This window comes from Mixophyes fleayi, chromosome 1, assembly GCF_038048845.1.
Source record: "Mixophyes fleayi isolate aMixFle1 chromosome 1, aMixFle1.hap1, whole genome shotgun sequence".
Taxonomy (NCBI): domain Eukaryota; kingdom Metazoa; phylum Chordata; class Amphibia; order Anura; family Limnodynastidae; genus Mixophyes; species Mixophyes fleayi.
This window is the reverse complement of record NC_134402.1, coordinates 381,828,863-381,856,577: the sequence shown is the minus strand read 5'-3', so window position 1 is coordinate 381,856,577 and position 27,715 is coordinate 381,828,863. Positions and strand designations below refer to the sequence as shown.

General features: G+C 38.7%; 1 protein-coding gene across 3 annotated transcripts in view; it reads right to left on the bottom strand.

Annotated features, from left to right (window-relative positions):
• MCC (MCC regulator of Wnt signaling pathway) overlaps positions 1–27,715 on the bottom strand; it is a 256,345-nt gene that overhangs the window by 114,455 nt on the left and 114,175 nt on the right. The gene's annotated exons all lie outside the window — the stretch shown is intronic.

Sequence of the window (27,715 nt, the reverse complement as noted above, 5' to 3'; positions counted from 1 at the left end):
ATTCTCTAGCACAGCAAACACCATTATTTTCTACTACAACGCCTGCTGTCTGTACCTTTACCGTCCATGGAATGAATCCCATTCAAACACAGGGAGAACACTAATGCACTAATTTATTTCTTTTGAAATCCTACTGACAAATGCATTTTAAAAAGATAACTCTACTCAGAACTAAAGTATACCCATATCTCAGAATCTCACAAATGGGTGGAAATCGACCCCCATCTCTTCCCTGTTGTTATAACATTAGATTTTTTTAATTTTTCTTTTCCCTTCCTGTGCAGAGGCTTATTACATGTTTCCTTATGATACAATGAAACATTATATTGCTGTTTAACACTGCTCTGATCATTCTACAATAAATCATCTGATCCGATGGCAGGCCTGAACTCCATTTGCTAAGTGGTGGCCTTAAGGAAAATTCCCCCATTATAAAAAATCATTTGTGGAGTCCTTGCTGAGGCCCGACAGTCATGGGAATGGAGATATTTTTTATAACTGTATCAGGTAATATATCAGGTTCAAGTTGAGTTGCTCAGATGACCAGCATCAGCACCACTTACAAGGCACTTATCTTAAAATAGCTAGATGAAGCAATCAGAAAAGACATTTATTTTGATAATCCTGGTGGTTTTAGAGGCACAAGCACAAGCGCCATCAAAGTAAGTGTGATTTATTGCTTCAGCGAGAAGAGTCATTTTCTGTGTATACCCCTTCCTCTCCAACTGGGCAATAATACATTATAGTCCCAAACATTATATATCGAGATTAAGGGACTGGGGAAAAGTAGGTGCAAATACAGATGTAAGTAGTAACCAGACAGAGATAAATAATTAAACATGTATTTAGTTGAAAAATATAATAAAAAAAATAAAAGTACACAGCAAATACATGAAATAAACAACATATTTTAACACCCATTAATGTTTTATGCAGTAACACAACAATTACTTGTTAACCAATTTACTCGTTACAATGCACTTATGCTTATTATGTAGGTTGCACAACTCAAGAACTGAGAAACAAAGTTTGGCGATTATGTTGTAGTTTAATATTGTTGGTCATTGGCTATGCCTAGAAAAAGATTACCAAGTCATGTGATTTTAGGCTTGAAAACGGTAACTGCCTAGATCAGTTGCCTTTACTATATAGCTGGGTACACCTATGCAATCTTATTTCAGGAGCGATTTCTATAACGATTTTAGCAACGATTGAAAGTCCTGATGAGCATGCAGATTTATGTGTACACACATACAATTTATTTTCAGATCTGTGATCTTCATCACTCATAAACATCTGCAGAAACGATTGTGACTCTGCACACAATACAGATATCTGCCTACACTGCTGGTCATGAGTGCGAACACACTTCCTAAAAATTACAATGGAGTGATGTCAGGCAAATGTGGAAGTTTATAAAATCAATGCAATGTGTTTTAGTACGATAAATCATCACTGTTGGAGCGCACGCAGTCTTGCAATATCTGAATAAATGGTCATGAAACGTTTGATCTGCACAATAATTGCATAGATGTGTACCCAGCTTTACATTTAATTCTATTATGCAATAATATAATGTAACCCTGTCACTGTGTGTGTTGTGGGTTAGGCAGCGCACCTCCTTCTCTAACTCTGGCTAGCTCTCTAGTGTGGGTATAAATGACCAGAGGGTCCCCACACATTCAGCTTTTTCAATAAAGTCTCTTTAAAGGTGTTGGGAGACAGGTGTTGTAACTTGGGATGCAGTACAGATATATGTCTCAACGATTAGGGCGCCAGACCATCTCTATAGAAATAAACTCTTAGTTTACACCCCTCTTCACTCCTGCATGATATTTGAGCTGCAAACAACACTAAAATAAATATGTACATCTCCTTTCTCACTCCAGAACAGTTAATCACCCCTTTGGACTATACCACATTCTCGCTGTGCGCCCCTCCTGGGATTCTCACACTCACTGTAATTTGTGCAGACTGACACTGTCTGTCAGATCTACCAAGCAAGCTGAGAGTGCATCACTCACACTAGTGTCCTCTTGCAGCTTCATTCACCGCTTGGGCTATAACACACTCTCTGGTGTCCTCTTTGCCCCTCTGGGTCACACTGAATACTGTTCCACTGGGACTTGCCACACTTTTCCTTTCATAGGGTCTATTACATAATCTTCCCTCTCTAAACATGGGGAGTCTATATGGCAAATCCTCAATGCTGGCACTACAGCTATGGCAACTACCCTCTTCATTATTGGGGTCACCCTTTTGTATCTCAGGGGCTCTTCTTGATTATGGAGACTCATTCCCCTTTTGGGGCTCTCTACATATAAATAGGGGAAGGAGTTCAAGTTCAGCCATACTCCAAAAGAATATGAGTGAAATGGGACAGACTTGAGGAAGAAATTACCAGTGTCAATATGTTCTTGGGCCCAACGTGGCAGCAGGTCACAGACACACCCAAAGTTGGGTATGCAATATAAATATATATATATATATATATATATATATATATATATATATATATATATATATATATATATATATATATATATATATATATATCTGTTTGTTAATCTGTGGATAACACTACAACTTTTGGGTATATACAAGTCATTCACCTTATACGATAGTGTCACGATCTGCATTTCTGGCCTACAAAATCCTGCTTTTCCCAGCAGATTTGGCTTGATCATCTGTTGCCGTTACCCTGTGTTGCTGTTCCTGTGCTCTCCTGATTAGTCTCCTGAAATTGACCTCTGCTCGTCCCTCTGTTTTTGCACCTCTGTCTGTGACCCCTGATGTTTTTAGGGGAAGCATCGGTGTGTTACATTCACAAATACTTGTATTAAATACAACAGTGTGAACAAGCAGGATTCATTGATTTCTCTCCTTTTAGCTACAGTCTCATTCATGTCTTAAACTAATTATGAGAATGAAGTAACATCAGGGTTATTAATTTTAGGTGTCACTTTTGTGCATTTGAATGTTTTATTATGTAGGTTGAAAGGAGCCTTTTCATATAACGTGAAACTGAAACAAAAACTATGTAATATTAGTGATAAAGGCAGCTATACATGATTTTCATAATGATGAATGGGATATACATCCAGGGTCACATACATTTTACAGTCGCTGCCTTTGTTAACCTGGAGCTACCTTAATGAATAGGCAGTGCTGTGATGTATACGCTGAGAGAAGAGTACTGCATGGGCATGCTTTGATTGTTTTTTTCCCTATACTTTTAATATAAAATGGAAAAATTTAATCTGCTGTAAACATAGCTGTTCTGGCCCCGTGTTCAAGTGAATTCCATAATCTACAACATATAGCTATAGATCCACCTTATGTGTTCTTTTACAACACAGGTAGATCCTATATTGTGTATTTCATTGCCACCTGCTAAATCAATGTCACAACCATTGAACTTATATGATAAATATCTAGAGTTAAATGTACTGTAGATTTATGCTTCTGTCTGCTACTTGATTTATGTTAAGACAAATCACTAAGGTCTGTATAACCAGCATACCTTAACCAGATTCCTGGATAATGCTATAACAATACTGGATGAAAAAGCAAAATGGAATTGCCTTCTATAGGCTGTTACATTGATTGATGCTAACCACTCAGTGCTCTAGAATGATTTACGTATGGGATAGGAGGTGGAAGCCCCTCTGCTTGTATGGAATATTAAGCATGAAACAGGTTCCATACCAAGAGCATGTAGATCACTTTCCTTAATTCAAATAACATAAATTATGTTTACACTTCAGCAAAATGCACTTACAATCTTACATTATATATAGGGTGTCATTTAGAGTTGGACATGTTTGCATAAAAAATGCAGGCCAAAAAAGTGCATTTACATATGTAATTCATACTGCACATATGGCAAGATATATGCAGCTCAAAATAAACCTGTATATGCATCCACATGAAGTTATATTCACAAGTTGTATCAAGATTGTTTTAAATGTAGCATCATTGTGTTTTTCTTATAAAAGTTAAAATTATGTTATTCTTTAAAAACAAAACACCCCCCAACAAAAAGGATAGCAACATCAGCGCTCTTAGCCTGGGGCACAACTGCTACCCTCTGACCAACACTATATATAACAGACTGGCTGGTGACACTAAAACAGGGAATAAAGGCACTGAGTTAAATTCCCTAGGGGAATCGGGACTCCAAAAAGTGTCCCCAGAAAAACAACCCTAGAGTCAAGTCCAGTGGGTGTTGGGGTAACAAAGTAAAAAGATAGATTTCAGCATTTTTTGGGGGAGCACTACTGATCCCAGCAAACTCTGGCAGCCCTAAACTGCAGGGTATTCTAGCATTTGCAGAACTACAAGTGTCAGCATAGCTGGGCTCTTCCAGCCATGGGTATCTATTATCCCAACACCCACTGGTCATATAGTTATAACCAAAGAGTGAAAATAAAAGTAAAAATCCAGGCTGACAAGTAAGAATATTGCACTGTGATGGTGTTAATACTTCTTATTGGCAAATGCTCAAGGTGACTCATAGCTGGCAGGCATATCATTTCCTGGTCCACAGCCCTGTGACATAACTGGTGGCATCTCTGCCATTCACACAATCAAAACCCTGCCAAGCATTTTAAGTGTCTTTATGATCTTGGTCAATTTCCAAATGCGGTCACCCATAGTCATATTGCAGTTATCAGTAACGAGTAGTCTGGAAGAGGAAGACATATAAAGCTCTCATAAGCGAGATGAATAAGAGTCCAATAATATATTAAAACAGCGATCTCCACTTTATCCGGTTAATTCTATTTTCTTATTTACAAAAGAAAAAAAGCAGATAAATACACATCTGTGGAGATTCATAACCGGAGTGTAACGCTTGATACAGCAGAACAGAGCAAAGCAACACATCAACTAAGTGAGATGGATTAAAAAGATAATTATACAACAACCAGTGGTTGAAGTGGAAATTTAGAAGTGGCAATATGGAAAATTTAAGTGAATGGAGTTTGATAGTTTTACAATGAAGAAAGTAGTAGAAGTGGTGGTATGGCATAGCACTGTATAATGGGGCACTTCAACCCTTGATAGCAATTGAAAATTGTGAATAAACAATAAATAATTCCATCTTCAGCTACAGCACCATTGCCAATACATGAATGTAATTTCCAGGAACACCTCTACAGATGAATCTATGCAGTGAAATGCACTGCACACTATGTAGACATACTGCACTATAACAACTCCAGCAGCAAGCAAGTGAGCACTGTTCAGAAATCAGTGGTATTGTCTTTTACAGCATACAAGTGAACAGTAATGCCCAGTTGGATACGATCAGGGACAAATTTACATTATCTATACAATCATTATTTCAAAGGACCATTAAATGCAAAATGCTTTATTTGTTTATTTAAATAAGCTATTAATAACATTCCAGGTGCGTTACCTTAGACTCCTGGGTATAACTGGGCACATAGGTTTGCTATGTTTGATTCACTAGAAACCTGATGCTCTTAGATTAAGAGAATTAGTGGAAAGATTCCAGTAACTGTTTCCCCATCTTTTGGCACCTCTGACACTTAGGAAGGTTGCAAAGAAATAAGCCGCTTTGAACATCTGTACTGTGTGATAATGGATAACATGTATTTACCGCATCTTGAGACAGATGAATATTTGTATTATACCCCAAAAAATAAGGAGCATATAACTTACTAGTTTTTATAGTACAGTGGTTAGAATTGCTGCATTGTAGTGCTGGGATCATGGATTCGATTCTGACCAGGGCCCCATCTGTGTGGAGTTTGTGGGTCGGATTCATTAATAGAGGTAAATGGTGATTTTGTGCGTATAATGCGCACAATTACTCTGCACATGCCAAGAACCGGACAACACGCCACAGAACGCACCCATGCTCAATTCATCTTCAAGTGTAAAGGACACTTACTACAGCCGACGATTTCAGGGAGGGAACAGGGAGGGGAAGGGGCGTTTGCCTATAGTCAATGTACATCAATGTACAGTATGGTCGTGCCAATCTCCATTTAAGCTCTGGCCATTTCTCAGGTATTTGTTTTTCAGCCGTATCTCTTGCTCCACTAGTGAAGAGGCTGTGTATTTATGCTAGAACAAGTGTTTGCAATCAGGAGCGACTGTAAAAATGTATTTTATGTACAGTACTCATTTTAATGTTTTCTTATTAATGTCGAAATTATTAGCAGATGCCCTTAATTGAATAGTTTTATTTTTTTTTCTGTTCGTTCTTTTACGTTTTTATATTCCACATATGTATTGGATCTATCCTGTAGTGTCTGGTCTAGTAGACCAGAGTAAGCCTAGACCCCTAATTCATCACCACATGTATCTTCAGATCAGCTCCTTGTTTAATTTGGATGTAAGTATATCCGATTTACGTGCGTTTTTTTTTTTTTTTTTTAACTTCAATAGTATTTTTATTATTCATTTTTCAAAAATTATGGGGTACAGAAAGAAGAAAAGGGATGGGGGGTAAGGAAAGGACACAAAATAAAAAAGGGGAAGGATTGAAGGGGTACATAGTGGGGGGAACACATTAAACAATTCTGCTGTTAAACCATATTGAACACATGAGGGAGGGAACCTAATAGGATCCCTTCCAATTTGTGAAAGTTACACTGGTCGAATGGTCACCATGGAACTACTAATAGGGACATTGGGGAACTTCGCTAAGTGTAGGAGATGCAGGTAGTAAATCAGAGTCTATTCGGTCTGGACGCGCTTCCTCTCCATCCGTAACATACACATGCCAGCTGAACCACTTCATTATCGGGGACGAGGTGGCAGTGGAGTAGGGCATCCCCTCTGTCTCCATTTCAAAGCTGAATTGCACCTTGGCCACTACTTTCGATATCAAGGGTATCTGTGGTGACTTCCAACCTTGAGCTAAGGAGGCTCTTGCGGTAATCAGAATATGACTAAAGACATATTTAGCATATGATGGAAACTGGGGGGGTAATGCTGCAGTAACGCAACCTCCGGGGTAGGAGAGAGATTTTGTCTAGTAACCTTATTGGCTAGCTGGAAGATTTGTACCCAGAACGACTGTATATGGGGACAATTCCAGAATATATGCATCAAATCCCCCGGAATATTGCATTGCCGCCAGCAAAGTTTTGACTGGGAAGGCCACATTTTATGAAGTCTAGTTGGGGTAAGATACAGTCTATTAATTAATTTTATCATCATTTCTGTGTGATTTATACATTTGGACATTCGGAACGAGTTTGTGAAAATGGCTTCCCATTCTTCACTTTCCAACTCTAGTTGAAGGTCAGATTCCCACTGCAATTGTATTTTGGTTTTATTTTCTGATGTAGAGGGGAGGGTATAGCGGTACCAGAAGGTAATACTGACTCTATTATCTCCTTTTGTTAATTTAGTGAACAACAAGGGCGGTGGTGATGTAATGGGTAGACCTAGTCTGGGAAGGGAGTTAAACCAATGTCTGATCTGCAGGTATTTATAAAATTCCTGAGAAGGGAGGTGAAATCTTTCCTTTATTTGTGTAAAAGATAGTAAACTCTGATCGTCTAGTAATTGAGAGAATGAGGATATTCCGTTTGATACCCATAGGCTGAGATTTAAATTAGGAATTAATTTAGCCACTGCAGCTAAGGAGATATTTTTGGTCGGGACCAGAGTCATAGAATTGGCCTTTAACATTTTGTCCCACACCAACAGGGAGTCCCTAGTTGTCTTTGGTAATTGGGCATTTACAAGGCGCCAATTTTTTGGAACCCAGATCAAATCTGCCAATGGGAAATGCGGGTTAAGAGCTTTCTCCAGGTCTACCCATGGTTTTTGGTGCATCGGAAGGGGCCAGTCACGAAGCTGAGAAAGTAAGCAAGCCGCATGGTATCTGTACAAGTCTGGCAACGCCAAACCTCCCTGTTGTTTAGGCAAATACATCCGAGAACTGGCTATTCGTGGGGGTTTGTGCTTCCAGACATATAATATCATAACTGAATGCAGTTTATCCAATAAAGATTTGGGGATACAAACAGGAATAGTACGGAATAAATACATCATTTTTGGGAGCAACATCATCTTGAAGGCTGCGATCCTTCCCAACCAGGAGACCTCGCTGCAGACCCAGGATTTACTTAAAGTTGAAAGTTGGAGGGTTAGAGATGAAAAATTAAGATTAATCGTATTTTCCAGTGAGGAAGTGATTTGAATACCCAAATATTTCAGTGCCGACATCTTCCATGAGTAATGAAAAGATGTTTTAAGGAGTTGCACCTTCTCATGGGGAATATTTATTGGAAGGGCTTCTGATTTAGTGGAGTTTAGCTTATAATATGAAGCTCGGCTATATGTGTCTAAAATATTATGAAGGGTCGGCAGCGAAGTCCCTGGCTCAGTTACAAAAAGCAAAACATCATCGGCAAATAGACATATTTTATGCAAGGTATTTTTAACAGTGGCACCAGGAAACAGATGTGAGGATCTAATGGATATGGCAAGAGGTTCCATTGCCAAGACAAATATCAACGGGGATAAGGGGCAACCCTGTCGAGTTCCGTTTGTGATCGTGAATCTATCCGACAGGAATCCGTTACTAAACACTCTAGCCGATGGGTGGGAATATAAGGCCAAAATAGCCCTCAAGAAGTCGCCATGGAATCCAAACCGGAGAAGGACCCCCTCCATGTAGCCCCAATGTAGTCTATCAAATGCCTTCTCGGCATCAAGGGAGAGGACTAACAGCTCAGACTGGGCCTCTGAGAACCATTCTATAATATTAAGCCCGATTTACATGCGTTTTAAATCAAACTCACCCTGTACTCAGTATGCAAGCCTTAAGGGGTATGGACCTCTATGTTCTCCCCGTGTTTGTGTGGGTTTCCTTCATACAGTAGGTAGGTTAATTGGCTTCTGACAGAATGGAACATATTGTCTGTGAAGGGACTGATGTGGTGCTATATAAAAAGTTAATTAATTATGAATTTGCCTTTTTATTAGCATTACTATTACCTCTCCTATTCAACCACCCACATCATAATAAAAGGGCAAGATGATGCGGCAGAGGGGGACGGCCGTAGACAAAGAACTCCGCATAATAATAGGAACATTTAATATGGCAGGAGCTGTGAAAGATAGATGCTATTTGGAATCTACAAGAAAGTGTACATAGGATCTATTTTGCTCATGTACCTATAAAACAAAAATAATAAACTCCTTGAACCTGGAATTAGCCTTTCATCATCATCATCATCACCATTAACTTAATATTAAACCTTTAATAGGTTTCTGCACAGAAGAGCTAAAAAAAAAGAAAATGGACAAGAGGAGCCTACACTCATGTAATAAAGATGCATTTAGTGTCGTGAAACCTGCATAGAACAGATGACAATATTAAATGATAATGTTTCTTTACTTGGAATAGACTTTACCAGCTTGAAGTATAATGTATTTTCTTTTCATTTACTCTACAAAATAGCGCTTTTGAATTAATTCAAAATATCACATGATGTTTTACTGAAAAACCTCATATTGGAATCCATATAAAGCACTCGGTCAAAATATTGATTCTTCTATTATGTGACTTTTTTTAAATTCACTTTTATTGTAATGTTTTATTGCAGTTTGCAATGTTGTGAAAATAAAATAGAGAAGGTCATTTTATAAGACTAGCTGGTGAAATGAGATGTGTCTGGCCAAATCTCTGACAGCAGCGGAAACAAGATCTTTAAATTGCAGTCATCTTGTAGCTTGTCAAGTTTGAGAACAGAAGACGATGCTGAGAAAGGAGGAACAGTCCAATTTCTGATACAAACGCAGAAGAGATTGCCATAAAAATAATAAAATACTACAAATCAGTAATCTGAGGATTCACAATCACAGTAAGATTGTAGTGATGACAGACAGACTGATGAATGGCAACATTCCATGTGAACCATCCAATTAGCAAAACGAGAATTATGATTTCCTACATAAAATAGTATGTCAACTTTGCAGCTTGCAGCTGGCCTGCACTCACACAGGGTATGTAGTCAGACATGCCAGGTGCTCACTGATATTCCTATAAGCGGTGCAGGTGTTCTAGTCCTGTAATATACCGTAACACCTGCAGGACTTACGTCACTCAAAGAAATGCTGGTATTTACCACTTGAAAACGTGACATTATTAAAAACGGGGCTTTCAGAACAATATCAAAAACATAACTAAACAACTTATAAATCCTTGCATTTTCATTTCCTATGCTGAAATGCTAACAAACAACTTCGAGAGATAAAGGGTCAGCGAAAGAGATAGAGATGTTTACGCCTAGAGCAACTGAAAACACTGCAGCAAACTAACCACACTGTACAAGTGACAAGTTTAACAACTGAAAGGAATCTAGACCCACACATACATGATAAAAAAATGTATCTGACCACCCTCACCTTTATAGTCACCTTTTCCAACTTTCTCCTAAAATTTTGCTCAGCTTAGCATCATTTATGTCTTAAGTTATTCACGATAGTGAGGACATCAGCACGGTTTTTTTCATGTGCTGCAAACACATTGGTCCTATCTATCGAATTGCACCAACCCACATTACAATAATTCAAGTATTCATCACATCATAATTAAACCACAACTGTGTAATTATTTCAGATTATAAATTCACATGCATCGGGTCACGTTGCTATTGACCTCTATAAACTGAGCAATCTGGTATCTAAACAGATAAAAGTGTATTACTAAGAAACCTCTAATCTGCAGCATTACACTGAGCAGCTTCTATCCTGAACTGCACTTCAGAATAGAATGGCTTCTCTAACAGGGAAATTAACTGTATTTTACTGTACATGGTTCATGTAATTTATGTTACAGAGCAACCCCATAGCAACTTACTACTTCTCAAATTGTTGTGATGTGTATAAATAGCCTTCAAATAATCATAGGTAATAAAACAGGATTCAACAATTGAAATCCTGTCCCATAGACCACATTCCACCTATCAGACTAGGAGGGTATACAGAGAAATAATATCACTCAAGTGGAGCTGAAATGGATTTACAGGCTTAATATGCTGGCTCCTACATGATGACAATAAAATGGGATTTTCTCTAACCTGTTTGTACTTTGAGGAGTAATCTTTTCCTATTGATTTGCCTTCTGTGCTCTATATTGTTATATTTGCTTTTTCGTTGTGCTTCATATCCAGTATGCATATTGTTGCAGTTTTATTAGAGTAATCACTGTTTCACTATACATGTCAACTTTCTCTCTCATTCCATTCATTCCTGTATCTAGTTTTGCAGCAGAGTTTATGTTTACACAAAAGCCACTCAGGAGATTATTATATTTAGTGGGGGCAGGCTGTGTGATATGGTATACACTGGGAGGGTTCTGTGTGCGCTTCACATGCTTCTCAACATTCCATTTGGGACAAGGGCATATGTTACCAAAAAGGGTGTATGGTCACACCTTCTTAGGGTTGTGTCACATATCCTGGGATGGGCGGTCTCCAAACTGCCCCTCATAAAATAACCCTAGCGCACCAATGCAGGTGTGCCGAGACCTGTTCTGGTGATGACCAGTACTTACCAATCAAGAGTCCTGCACAGCTGGGACAATGTGCTGACTTTGAAGGATGATGGGATAGCCCCTTAAAATCAGAACTGTCCTGCCAGAAACAGGAAAGTTTGCGGTATGGTGACATGATCTAAAATAGGGAGAGGGGCTATGCATAATACATATAGGATGAGTTATATTATACAATATGTACTGTGGGGTGAGGCGCTGGGTTCTATGTAGATTGTAGGGGTTGAGAGTAACATATTATATACTTAATGTGCTGTGTGTATGATGAAACTACTGGAGGTTATCGTGCGATTATGTGTCCACAATTGTAATATAAAAGCAAACTGAAGTTTGTTCAGGCTGTGGAAGTTGAATAATTGGATGAAGTCATCCTAAATTAACAAATATTAATTGTAATCGTTTTCTGTGCGATTGCGATTAGTGTGCTACGTCATAACAGGGTTAATAACGTAATCGCACAGGTAAACACACACACTTACATTTCGTAAATAGTATACATTAAAATTCCAATCTGCATTCATTAGTAAATGTATTAGAGATTATTTATACATAGATAATACTACAGTAAAAGTAACTATGGTTCAGGTCCACAGAAATGTATGGAGTTTGGTCTCATATTAATCCATATTTTACTAGCTGGAATCTGGGGTCAATAGGAAAGCATTCCAATATTGTGATTACAAAGTTAAGAATAGTAGGAGATTAATACTCAAAAACACTCTGTTTATGGGTCAGCTCAACCTGGTTATTCAGCGGGAAGATACGTAGTAAACAGTTGGATTAAGTTGCCCTCCACCCTTGGAAAAGATCAAATGAACTGACCCTATGACCAGCAGTCTAATGGAACATGATTAACTCTGGACCAATGAAGACCTTGCTTAGTGTTATCTGTGTACATTGTAACATCATCACTGTTTATGGTAACATATAAGCATGCTCCTGGGCCAGTATTAAATCTCTCTTCCCGACTGTAGATTACATGACTGAATATGGACCTGGGCCCAGGGGAAGTTCAAGCGTAATGTAATGTATTCGGTTTATACTTTCCTGGTTATTGTTATACCTTTTTATGCATCATCATGGTTTGCTGTAATCCTGCTATCTTTTGCTATTAAATCTCTTTGTGAGTTGGAACCACATTAATCGCATCAGGCAATATTTATTGGTAGCGACAATATGAACATAACAATGCTATGGAGTCAACCCCACATTTCCTTGCGAGATCTATATGAAGCAAAACTGTTAGAGACTTATTCACAGTTAGGATACTAATGTAAGAACATCAACCTATAAAAGTTACAAAATTAGGTGGAAAACTAGGGTGATGGTGGGGCTATGTTACAGCCTATGATATAGGCTGTGTAATATGGTATGTAATGTGGTAGTAAGGGCTGTGAGAGCTATCTACTGGAAGGGCTTGGTGGGACATACATCAATCAGCCACAACATAACAATACCACCTGAACATTGTGTAGGTTCCCCTCGTGCTGCCAAAACAGCTGACCTATCGAGGCATGGACTTCACAAGACCTCTAATGGTGTCCTGTGGTATCTGGCACAAAGACATTAGCAGCAGATCCTTAAGTCCTGTAAGTTGCGAGGTGGGGCTTCCATGGCTTGGACTTGTTTTTCAAACACCTCCCACAGATGCTCAATGAAATTTAGATCTGGGGAATTTACGGTTAACACCTTGAACTCTGTCATGTCCCTCAAACCATTCCTGAGCGATTTTTGCAGTGTGGCAGGGCACAATATCCTGCTGAAGGAGGCCACTGCCATGTAGAAATACCGTTGCCATAAAGGGTGTACTTGGTCTGCAACAATGTTTAGGCACGTGGTACATGTCAAAGTAACATCCACATGAATGCCAGGACCCAAGGTTTCCCAGAAGAACATTGCCCAGAGCATCACACTGCCTCTCCCAGCTTGCCTTGTTCACAGAGTGCACCCTGGGGCCATATCTTCCCCAGGTAAATGAAGCACATGCACCCGACAGTCCACATGATGTACAAGAAAATCTCATTTAACAGATCAGGGCACCTTCTTCCATTGCTCCATGGTCCAGTTCTGGTGCTCCTTGTCCATTGTAGGAGCTATCGGCGGTGGACAGGGGTCAGCATGGGCACTCAGAACACAAGGCATTGCAGCTTGCTGCATAGCCGCAGACCAGTCAGACACCTTTCTATAATAGCCAGCAGGAACTTTCACCAATTTGTGCTACAGTAGCTCTTATGTGGAATTGAACAAGACGGTCTAGCCTTCGCTCCTCATGCAAATCAATGATCCTTAGGCACCCATGACCCTGTTGCCGGTTCACTGATTGTCATTCCTTAAGACCACTTTTGTTAGGTACTTACCAATGCATATTGGGAACACCCAACAAGACCTGCCTTTTTGGAGAAGCTCGGACACAGATCTCTAGCCATCATAATTTGGCCATTGACAAAGTTGCTCAAATGCTTACACTTGCCCATTTTCCCACTTCCAACACATCCAACTTCAAAAACTGACTGTTCACTTGCTGCCTAATATATCATTAGCAGTGATGGCCTTATCTGTGTGGAGTTTGTATGTTCTCCCTGTGTTTGCGTGGGTTTCCTCCGGGTGCTCCGGTTTCCTCCCACACTCCAAAAACATACTGGTAGGTTAATTGGCTGCTAACAAAATTGACCCTAGTCACTGTCTGTCTCCCACTCTGTCTGTGTGTGAGTATGTGTGTCTATATTAGGGAATTTAGACTGTAAGCTCCAATGGGGCAGGGACTGATGTGTATGAGTTCTCTGTACAGCGCTGCGCAATTAGTGGCACTATATAAAATGATGAAGATGAAGATGATTGATGATGATTGATGATTGATGATGAATGTTATTCACTTGTCAGTGGTTTTAATGTTGTGGGTGATCGATGTATACAAAGCCTTGTATTCAGCTCCTAACTCTTTTTCCACACTAAGTTTATCACAGCCTGCCATTTTTAATTAACTATATTCATTTTCAGACTCACCATCCAAAAATTAAGATAAAATGTCTATACTCTAGATTGGCCACCAGAGACTGGAAAACCATTAGCCACAAATATATACAATAGTCTCCAGACTGGGGTCTGTTTTGCATACTTCTTCCCCCACTCCTGGAATGAGAGGTGGGGAAGATGGGGTCCCTGTTCATCAGGTTGTTGATAGATTTATGTAGGCCCTGGCCTCTACTGTTTTCTAGGTAGCAAGTACAGTTGAATAATGTAATCTATGGATGGTATTTTATTTTATATATTAGTCAAAGCAGCAGAATGGCAGTTCCTCGCTATGTTTTAAATGCAAATGCATAGATAAATAATGTTGTTTGTTGTGCAAATCAATCAGTAAAATATCTATTCCTGAACATGAAGCCTTTTCAAATCAAATTTGGTTCCAAAATTGATTTAAGGGAAAAAAGGAAAAACAAAACAAAACACAAAACCGTACAATACTGTAAGCATAAGCGTGTCAGTTGTGGCTAGCATTTGTAAAGAAAGTGTCAATAACAGCAGTTCAATAGTTAACATGCAAGCAATAAAATTCTCCAGCCCACTGTAGCATCATGAAAGCACAAGTCTGACCTAGATGAACAACTATGCTTTTACTGCAATGAGGTTAAATCGTTCAGCTCACAAATGACTGGGATCTCTGTCAGTCTGGCGCTGTTGTGTAATTATAGGTCATAATTCTCCTGGTCAAACGTGGGGATACTGATGCCTAACTGCAGTCACAATGCTATCATATGAAGGAACATCTAAAAAAAAACAAGGCTTCTCACATTCTAACATTTCTTTACCAGTAGCAAAGTAGGTATTTTAAACTAACCAGCAAAAGAAATTACTTAAAAGTCAATTTCAGTCACTTGATTCCATTAGAAATATCACTATTGATTTGATGTCTGCAGTTTATCCTTTAAATGTATTAATGGCACAAGTGGAAGGACAAATATACTTAAAATAATTACATCTGTTTTATCCAACTTATTTAATTGCATTTTTTACTTTCAGCAGACTTTATAAAGGACCACTAAAACCCCAAAACACAAATTATCACATATAAAGCACAGATTTAAAATACAATGTTCAATCTCAACCCGATATTTCGTTATAGAGGTGTAAACTGTCCATTCAATTACAGGAAGTTGCAACTCCTCCCAGAATACAGTCACTTGAGTGACTGTGACATCACTGGCCCAGTCCCTATCTATGAATCAACAAATTCATGCAGTGCATTTCTGCCGACCTCAATATCACGGTGTGTCTCCTGCTAGGTTAAAAGTGAGGTGCTTCTCACAGCTGACACAGTAAAGAAAAATGTGGTCCTCCTAATGGAGATTTTAATAATCCAAATATAAACTGTGACAACTAAACTAGTGGTTCTGGCAAGGGAGACAGACTTGTAGCCTTTTAAAAAGGTAATCTAGAAGCACCAACTGAGAGGGGTCGCTCTGCTGGACTTGATACAATTGAATACATACTGGTGTACTTTTTGGAACTGCCCACATGGAGATCCCAGAGGGGAGGTCCAAGAGATAAGAGTAGGGGCGTGACCACACGATTTAAATCACCATGCCCTCCTGTTGCTTTACGTCATCTGGTGGGGGGGAGGGGGGAGCATGATGACGAATTCATCGCTAGACTCAGTATCAAGGCATTGCCTACTCCATAAAAAAAAAAAAAGGAGAGAGAACTGGCATCTACCGAGAGCACTCCCTGAGATTCGGGAGTTTCCTGGACATTCCAGGGGAGTAGACAAGTGTGACCTACTAATCTAACGTACAGGTGAGGGCCATTTGGCAAACAGTGATCACAACTTGGTGACAAAGGACAGGAGTGTCCATAAAAGATTTTGTAAGGGAGCTTCAAAACTATTAGTTTTATAAGTCCAAAGTTTAATCAGCTCAGAGAACCACTGAAGCTTGTAAGCAGGGACAGTGTACTCAAAAGAAGAATAACAGAGTCCAAATACAACATTTAAAAAAATACTTTAAATAACTTTTGCAAGTACATACTGTAGGACAACAACATTTCTAGGAATAAAAGGCAATCAGTGCTTAAAAAAGTAAATATCGACAAAATAATATGGATGATAAGGAGAATAACACAGCATTTACACTGTTGAAACTAAAAAGGTACTGATAATGAATTATGGAAATACTAGGAACTAAACGAAATTTGTAAAAAAAAAAAAAAAAAGGGAATTAGGTTATCAAATATTGAAGCTTAAATACTGTTTGCTACAGATACCAAGTCTAATTCCAAAAGCTTTTTTCCAATTAAACAGTAGGAAAAAAAATTGAAGGGATTACATTGGGCCACTACATGATACACTAGTATTAATAATTGTAAAATATAGAGAGCACTGATATTCTAAACATGTTTTTTCTGTCTGTATTTACAAAGGAAGAAAGACTTCCAGGATATAAGATGTGCAGCTATAGCTTATGTACAACATTACAAGTCACTTGGAGGTGCAGACAGATAAAGCACCTCGGTCCAGGTGAGATTGATGTGTGCTAAAGAAACTACATTCACTAGCAGTCAGTTCTTTCTTATATTCACCAACCCCTCCTATATATTGTAAGCATCTCTCTCCAGCATTCTTGTATTACAGTGTTTGTTTCCAATTGTATAGTGCTGTGGATTATTCTGGTGCTAAATAAATAAATGTTAATTAAAAGCACCAAACAATTGATACAACATCTGCTTTCTGTCCTTGTTTAAAGGAAGGTTACAAAATGTAACCATGAAATGACAGGACATATCTGTTGTGGGCAGGGCCGCCGAGAGCGGGGGGGGGGGAGGGGGGGGGGGGCGGGTACTAATTACCCAGGCATGTCAGGGGGCCCAGCCCGGGCCCTTGCGCTGTAGATTATTATTTTTTTTCTTCTCAACGGTCGTTGGTGGGGGGAGCAGGCTAAAAAAATGAGGGGGGGCACAGAGGGGTTAAAAAACGGGGAGGCAGCATGACAGAGGGGTTAAAAAATGAGGGGGGCATAGAGGGGTTAAAAAATGGGGCAGCATGACAGAGGGGTTAAAAAATTAGGGGGCACAGAAGGGTTAAAAATGGGGCAGCATGGCACAGTGGGGTTAAAAAACAGGGGTCAGCATAGCACAGTGGGGTTAAAAAGGGGTGGAGGCATGGCACAGTGGGTTTGAAAAAGGGGGGGAGCAGCATAGTATAGTGTGATGAAGGGGAGCCAGATGAAGGGGGCAAAAGCAGCATGGAGGGCGCAGTGTGATCATAAGGCATGGCGATGATGAAGGGGCACATTATTGTAATATTGGAGCTGGAGGAAGGCCTAATTATTAATCGTGGATGGTATTGATTTAACGCCAGGGTTGTTTGGGAAAAAAATAGCTACATTTAGATAATTCCAAATAGGGCCCCCAGCATTCCAGGATCCAGACAAGCTGCAACTAAAGAAACATGCAGCAACAGGTGGTGAAAGTGAGAAGAACAGGTAGGAGAGAGCAGGACAGTATGTGAAATGTTGTGATTCTAGTAGGGACAATGTCAATTTTTGGTTAGTGTTGTGCCCAATGTAAGGTGGAGGCCAAGACTGAACTCTTTGTGTACACACTGCATTTTTTCTATACTACACTTTAGTCCTAGATGTCCTGAAAATCAGCAGTGCTTGGACATATGTGACGCTCGGTGAATTGAGAGCCTAGTGATTTTGATGTGTTAGCTACGCCCCAATGGCGCATTTGCCACGCCCCCAAATACATGACCACACCTCCGGAAATGTTTGCGCTGCCGAAACGCGCCGTATTTTTTTTTTACCATACTCAACTATGAGGAGGGCCCCATGAATTTGTTGTACCGGGGCCCTGAATTCCTCTTGGCAGCCCTGGTTGTGGGTTAAATATTTGAAGGTATTCTGAGGGATGCAAATCTGAAAAGTATTAAAGAAAATAATTTAATACAATGTCGTCATGGTTTCAAGTACCAGCAATTGATAGAGATTTTGTGAAAGTATGTTCAAAGGTAGAGAAAAGTTTGTAAGGCAAAGGGTAATTATAAACAGAACATACACCAGGGGTGGGCAAACCTGTCCTCAAGGGCAATATCCAGTTCATGTTTTTAGGATTTCTTTAATCATGTACAGCTGAGTTAATCTATTTGGCTGGGTCAGTAATTATCCCACCTGTTTCTACAGACAGAAATCCTAAAAACATGAACTGGATATGACCCTTGAGGACAGGTTTGCCCATCCCTGACATACACGGACTCAAATTATTAGTGCATTACCTCACATCAGTTTTGGGCCATAATCAATTTATACAGCGCAAGTAAATTCCATACCGCTTTACAATTGGAAACAAACACAGTAATAAAACAATACTGGGTAATACATACAGAGATAAGAAGACCCTCACTCTATTGGGGGGGGGGGGGGGGCATGTCATTTTCAATCTTTTAATATTTGCTGCTGACACTAAGCTAATAAGAATCATTAAGAGAGCAGGATAGTAGAGTGCTAGAGAAAAATTTACACAAAATGGAAAACTGGGTCATGAAAGGTAGAACAACATCAACATTAATTTATATAGCGCCAGCATATTCCGTAGCGCTTTACAATTGAGGACAAAACACAGTAATAAACAATACTGGGTAATACATACAAAGAGGTGAGAAGACCCTGCTTGCAAGCTTACAATCTAATGGTATATGAAGTGTAATTTAGATAAATGTGGGGTTTTGCAACTACACAGTGATAAAATCCTGGCAGGATCCTTAAAAAGGGGTGAAAGAAGACAAAGACAAGAAAACATCGTATTATCATTGTATAAGTCAGTAGCTAGACTACCTTATTGTTATAGCACCTCACTGTAAGGAGGCAAAGGAGAACTGGAAAAGGTTGAGAGGCCGTGACCTCATTAATAAAAGAGAAAATAAAATAATCAAGTGATAAAAAGATTTGTAAAGTCCATCACAGCGGTGATGGACTGTTCTATGCATTTTACATATTTGGGTGTGTAGACTAAATCTCCCCCTCTTTTTGTTATACATATGGACTTCTTTACCCTACACATGGTTAAGTTGTGGAATTCATTACCATGTGAGACGATGACAGAAAATTCACTAACAGAATTTAAACATGGACTGGCTGACTTTCTTACAAGAAATGGTATCTGTGGCTCTAATTAGTAGAGGGCAATATGGGGGCTGATCGATACAGGGAATTATTCAACTGCTTACTGAACCCAGAAATAGTATTTATTTGCTAGACTAAACTGACAAACTAGGGGAGAGGATTAGATAAGTGGAGACGCTGTGATTTCTACCGCAAGACAAAAAAGCGGCATGTGAATAACCCCTTCAAAGCAGAAAATATATGTTGTTATTTTTCATATCCACATACTGTAAAATTCTAGAGGGGATGGAATTATAGTTCTCAGCATTAGCCGTCAGTGAGGGGGGTGGGTCAATATGCAGTTTGCAATAACAGCCACTAACAATCACCACACACTATAAGCTTCCACAGAAGTCTGGATGACTCTGCAGTATCTGACACTACATTATATATCTGTATCATGTGTTTGACATAAATCTTGAGTGGCTCACACAGGATTATTAATCATAAGGAAAGAACAATAAAAACTTTCTTTGTTCCTTTATCTGTTTGAAATGTATTAAATTTGTGTTTATTATTCAACTAAAAAGCATACAAATCTTACACCAGATCTGTTGTTAATAAGCTAGAATTATCGCAAGTCTATTAGAACTTCCAGATTTCAAATATAAACGGAACTGGAGAAAAGTGCAGATTAAATAGCGTGGCACAGACAGCAGTAATTTAGAAATGGAGCTGATTTTCTGGAGGCAAAGCTCTAAAGACAGCAGAGGTAGTGTGACAGAGATGAATGAATCTGCAACTCACATTTTCTGGTGGTTTCTTCAAGTTGTGTTCCATATTTGTGTGACTTGAGCCTTTAAATGAAATATCAGGAGCTTGCTCTGGTTTGCTGATAAGCAGCATTCCTTTGCATGCCTGACTTTATCTCCCAATTTAATGACCCATAAAAGTTCATCGAAGGCCAAACAGTCCTTGTGAATGACAAAAAAACAATAAAATACAACTTTCTTAAGCTAGGTACACACTAAAGAAACACTACAGACAAATTATTCTGATGCGATACAGTTAATTATTTTACCAACGACTGAAAGCCCCTATCAGCATACTGAATTATGTGTACACACTTACATGATTTACCTTCAGATCTATGCTCTTTTCAGCAGATGGTTATGACAGATAAAGAATGTGACTGTATGGCTATCTGCCTACACTGCTGGCTGTGAGTGCATACACACTTCCACATTTGTTTGACATCGTTCAATGGTTTATAGAGATTTTTAGTCCTGTTATAAAATGAAACAATATCATGTGCTTTGGTATGATAAAACATGATCGTGCAAGTGTACACTTAAATGCAAAATTTATTCCAATGGTCGTTTATTGTGTGATTGGCACAATCAGGTTAAAAACCCGTAGTGTGTACCTAGCTTAACTCCTCAAACTTCTTTTGACCTTATCTGAGGCAGAGATATGTTGGCTCTCCAAATATTGCGGAACTACAAGTCCCTGCAATCCATACAATGCCTCAGGCTTTTTTTTTTTACTTCTCTATAAAATCTGAAGAACCACCAGCCTAACATAACACTTACTTGCCAACTCTCCCGGAATGTCCGGGAGACTCCCGAAAATCGGGTCAGTCTCACGGACTCCCGAGAGAGCTGACAAGTCTCCCGCATCCCGCAATTGCGGGGCTAAAATGATGTGATTCGCGGTGAATTGCGTCATTTTGGCCCCGCCCCCACGACAAAACGGCATATTTGTTGCGGGGGTGGGGCCAAAATGACAAGTGTGGCCGCCCCCCGCCCCTCCCTCTAGACACGCCCCTCTCCCGGATACAACTTGCCAAAAGTAGGCAAGTATGACATAACATTCACCTACAAATAATAATGGTGGCAAATCCTGAAACATTACTAGAAGATTTAAAAAGGACATTTCGTGCCTGATTTTTTAGCCTTCTCTACAGCTGAAAATACCGGATATATTACTGCACAGAATCAGCATTAACAAAGATCCTCTTCCCAACGGATAACACCAGCCATCTCCCTTTCATAACTGTAGACACAAAGTGTGTGTGTGTAGTTCTCAGAGGGATGAACAATAACCACAGTAAACAAAAGTTAACGTCCAGCTTTCATGTACCGTACACCAGAGAAGGGAAGACGACAGCTTGGGCCTGTGTAGTACTTCTGAAAATAGAAGATGGAAAAAGTAGCGTATAACCTTGAAAATGAAAGAATTAATCAATGCTCTGATTAGCTGTCAGGAGAGGCACATGTAAGTGCTCAGCACGGGCCTTTATGTCCAACTAGGGTTATTACTCATTTTCCCTGCAGATTTTCACCAACATAAAATAACCCTTATTTTCATCTGGTGGGAAATCTTTAAAATATGTTTGTTTTAACTAGCAGTCTATCATTTATTTTCCTGAAAATCAAATTACCATTAACAAAGTGCAGTACAACAATCCCTCCTGAATTCAGCGATATCACCAATAGGAGTCTGAATCGGACATCATGTTCTCACAATAAATAATTAAGAGCAACAAAAAGTAAACTATGTTAAGCTGACAAGTTTACAGCCACAATAAAACAAGCAGAAACACGTTATTACTTTGTCCTTGATTTAGCATTTTAAACATGTTCTCAAAGCATCATCATATATATTCTCTATTATTTTATTAACTGTTTATTTTCTAACAATTATTTATATAGCGCATACATAATATTAAATCATTCACAACAGTCACTGCCCTAGTGAAGATTACAATCTGTATTCCATACCACATGGACACGTATTAGAGTTAATTTCATCAGAAACCAATTAACCTACCACTATCCGGTGGTAAGTCATCTTTTATCCGTGACAGAACAAAAACAAATCACATGGAGGAAACCCATGTAAACAGGGAGAACATACAACCGCTACCCAGATAGGGTTATGGTCAGAATTAAACCCATGACCCCAGAGCTGTGAGACAGCAATGCTAACCACTGTATATTGCACATTGTGAAACACTGCAGGCAACATTAAGAGTGGTGTGAAGCAAACACTTTTAAGCTAGGTACACACTACAGGTTTTTCACCTGATTATCATGCCAATCACATGATAAACGACTGTTAGGTGCGATATTGCATTAGTGTGTATGCTTCCACAATAATGTTTTATTGCACGAAAGCACGTTTTATTTGATTTTATAACCAGGCTAAAAATCTCTATAAACGATGGATAGATGTTGGGCAAATTCTGCAGTGTGTACGCACTAACGACCAGCAGTGTAGGCAGATCTTTATAGAGTGTACAGAGTCACAATCTTTTCAGCCGATGGTTACGACAGATGAAGAGCACAGATCTGAAGGTAAATCGTGTAAGTGTGTACACATGAATCAACATGCTGATCGGGACTTTCAGTCGTTGGTAAAATTCTTAACGATATTGATCGCATTGTGAGAAATTTTCTGCAGTCTGTACCTAGCTTTAGAAGGCAATTATTTATAGCTCCATTAGCTTATATTATTTTTTACACTATCAGTGTTAAAATCAGATGTACAACGTACACTCTCAAAACCTTGTGAACACGTTTGAACACCTATGTGTAGTAGGCCTTAGGAACAATATTATTGCACTATTACACTCTGTAAACTACGACAGCAGTAATTAGCAAACTATCTCTTTAATCCATTGTCCACAATAAAGGTATGTTATTACAGAAATCTAGCCCTAAATTTGCTACAAAGGAATGCTTCATTGTATTTTAAATTTATTATTATTATTTGCTCTTTTCTGTGCAGGACTAGAACCATGTACTACGGCTATCACTGCTAGTTTCTACCAGTGACATAACTATCCATAGTGTGGTTGCTCCAACAGCACCCCAAATATTTTTTTTTGTTAAAATACTTAACTGGATTTCTAACCCTGTTCATTTGTTTCTATAAAATAATCAATCTCTGGACTATTATACAATGTTCATAAGAGGTCATCAGGCAAGACCACCGAGACTGACTGGAACACAAACATTTGAGTGGAATATTAAAAAAAAAACAAACAAACCCCACACATACACTCACCTCAGTACTCTTAGCTGGAGGAGGCGAGCTGGCCTGTAACCAACATTACCCACTGTGGCTTCCCTAACCTACATAGATTATTTCTGCAAATATGACCTATAACTAAAAATCCATTTTTTTAGTGCAACTATATGAATTAATTGTGCCTTGCTATACAATTGCTGCACCAAATAATGACAATTTCTTTCTTTTACACTCATGGGGATGCCAGGTGGTCAGGTTTCAGAAGTGCAGCAATCAAGAACATTTTGCATACTCAGCATTTTCCCTGCGGTAAGACCACAGCAGACATGCTTAGCAAGGCAACTTAGCAGGACAGATAAACACTATTACTTTCAATAGAGAAAAATCTCCATTCCAACAGAAAGGGGTTGTGATTTGTGCTAAGACTCATCATGCTGTGTGATTGATACCATAAATGTATCATGACCTACACCTACTGGAGGCAGCCATTTTACTGGCTGAGCTAATATTCAGCCTGTCAATTCACTAAAAACTAATGACATTACTGAGGCACGAGGCACATAGAGGCTCAGTAATGTCACTAGATCTTGGTGACTGGTGAGACTGAATATTTGTTCAGCCAACAAAAATGTCCGTCTCCACCATGAACAGGCGATGGGTAAACTTTAAACAAACTAAATAAATTGCATTAATTGTTGTGTCATCATGCTGGAATGTTGAGGCAGAACATTTCACTCTGCACTGTTACAAGCACTTTCTAAGCTATTGTTATTTGATTCAATCATTCAACCGTATCCTCTCTGTAACACCGGAGGGTTCTGTGCCAAGAACTACTTAAATAATAACAATGACAACTCCGCATCTAATATTTTGTACTGTTAACCTTCTGCCAACCACCTTGCTGGCTAGCAATCAGCTGCGTTGCCCTGTAGCCTGCAGCAGCAATCTACACGAGAACATTAAAGCTGTTGAGGACATATTAAGATAAAGTGATGAAAGAAGACCATGCTGGGAATGCTTTGGCTTAATCCAGTGGCCCTGCAGCAAAAACACATGGGGAGCCATCCAGTCTAGACCCATCTGGTGAATGGCAAGAAGAACCAGAAAGCCACAGCAGCAGTAGCTGGAGCGTAGGAGCCATATTTCGCAGCCAAGTGTTTATGGCCTTCAGTGATGAACTGCCCATTCTCCATGGCATACTGACATCTAGTCACATATCCCTTTACATAGAAAAATTCATGCAGCCGTGTATTTAGTGCTACCGGAGTTCGACAAGTAATCCCATTAGCTCAGTGTTGAAAGCATACGGGATCTATTTCACTATATAACAATATATCAGAATTAACAATAAGGCTGGTAATGACTGTTCCATTTATACATACTAAATGTTTTTGCTAAATTAAGTAGGCTTGGTGCAAAACATCTGACATCTTTACAGTAAACTCAATCACTGAAGCGTTTAATGTTTAGGAAGATCAGCAATACAATACCCACACAAAAAAAAAATAAAAAAAAAATAATAAAAAAAATCGGGATATTAGAAGACACAACTTGTTGTATCGATCAATAAATTCCCCCCCCCCCCCCCCAAAAAAAAACAAAAAAAAAACAAAAAAAAAACAGCCACAGAATTTACAAATTACCTTTCATGTTGGAGTTCATACTGAGAGAATACACCAAGAAACGTGTCAGGTGAAAATCACTGTCTTCTAAATCATATACGTAGGACTGATGACAAGAGTTACCAGCCATAAAACACAACCAGATCAACCATTAGAAGTATGTTACTGTGCAGTCATCACCGAGGAAAGGTGTTATCATGAAACCAGATATTATGTGATTGCAAAATTAGGTTTTTTTTGGTAATAAAAGTTGTTTCAGTGGCATTGTAATACACATCACAAATATATATCAGTTCCAGGAGTACCCTAAACTTTTCCCAACAAATCTACAGGCTACAGACAGGGAAAATCCCTCCACTTGAAATTAATCAGTCATACTAAGTATTAAAAATGTTTGTACATATGTCAATTGGATCAGAACACCCAATCATATAGGTAAACTGTCTTTCTTCCCTTTCACAGTTACATGCTAAATATGAACATTTTGCAGAGTGGCACTGTAATGGCACGTTACTCAACATGCATAATTAATTCTATACAAAGAACCAAAAAATATAATAGTGTACATAACACTAATGCATATCTGACAAAAGCAACAGAAACACCAAGTGTAAATACATTCATCTTTGCGCTGAACATCATTAGGCAACAGGTGTAGGAGATACATAAATTTGCTAAACAATTTTAGCACTTCTATCCTACTTTGCCTACCTTTCTTAAATTGCCAATGACATTTTTAGGGCGCCTTTATGAAGCGCTGATGGTGACGTTTCTGCAACTATTGCACCGTGGCTAGCATTGCTGTCTCACGGTGCTGGGGTCATGCGTTTGATTCCAGCCAAGCTCCCATGTTTGCGTTGGTTTTCTCCCACACTCCAAAAACATACTAGTAGGTTAATTGGCTTTTGGCAAGATGGACCCTAGTCTGTGTGTGTTGTAGGGGATTTAGATTGAAACAGGGAGCTACAGCATAATATGATTGGTGGTATATAAATGATAACTATGCTTACTTAAACTAGCAGAAAACATTTAGTATTCATAATATATTTGCAGTGTTAAGATATTTTAGCTCTATTCCCAATTAACCAAATGAGAAAAAAGGGACACAGACTACTCAGTCTTATTAAATATTCCTGTCTGTGTACCAATTCATAAACTGTAGACCCAACATTACTTAATATAGTAATGTAATATAATATAATTTAATATAAATGTAATTTTGCCCATTTCTGATCTAAAATAGTGCAGCCCGCATTGAAACCGATGACAAACATCTGTAAACACATCAGTGCTAGATAGACATGCAATAAAGCTTAAACCTGCAAAATATTAAAACATACTTCACGTTATACAGCATATATTCTATATGGCTACATGTGTATATAAGAAATACACAATATTTGTCTGAAACACCATATAATTTAAACATTGCAGAATAAATCCAACTATCTACTCTAATGAGTTAATACGCTACGTTCCTGATAATCATTGAAAGGCTATATTATGCAATCTCTCATATCTGTAATCATTGTCAGCTAGAGGACGTTGTGATCTCTAGCAAATCCCTTCATACAAGTAAAGTGGTTAGTATAGTTAAGTCACTTTATTTAATTATCCGTCTAACCTGTCAGTCTGATTTCATACTGATGTTTAGTATGTGTAATTTAGCAGGTTATGGGGGAATCTTATTGTAGTAAAAATTAACCAGCACAATAGCAAATATTGCACAGTATAACCCCTGTAATACATTGCTGCAGGATGTGTGTTATCTTATAAATAAATGATCATGCAAACCAGGTTATAAGCTTTTGCCATAGAAATGTATTGTACTCTTTAAAAATCGTAAAGCACAAAAATAGTGTAAAATTACTAGATGGCAAGAACTGTATTTAAGCGAGACCATCGAGCTTGTTTCGTTGGCCTGCTATAAACACCTCTTATTATAGCACAACAGTCACTTCCTAAACCAGCTGCCAGTTATTCAGATATCAGGAGGAATACATTGTTCTAGTCCACAGTGTGACTAAGTAGAGGAAGAGGTAGAGTGTCTGTGATAAAGGGACATCTCAGAGAGCTGCCTGCTGGTGACCTTACATTTTGCAATGTGTTAAAACAAAAAAGAAAAAGATTTATTTAATGCTTAGTACTTGCATTATTGGATTTATATGAGCTTTTAACCTACTTGAAAAAAGACCTATCAGGACTCATTCTTGTAGAGGCAATAACTACTACAGAAGTTTATTTACTGTTTATTTAATGTGCCTTTAAACTGCTGAATGTCCAGAGAGAAGCAGGGAGCACTGCACCAGTAAGGGGAGACAACAACCATATAACTCCCACCTATTATTAAACAACATTGTGTCATTTTCCATAAAATAGATCAGGTTTCTAAAAAGCTGCCAGAACATCTTCGCCTC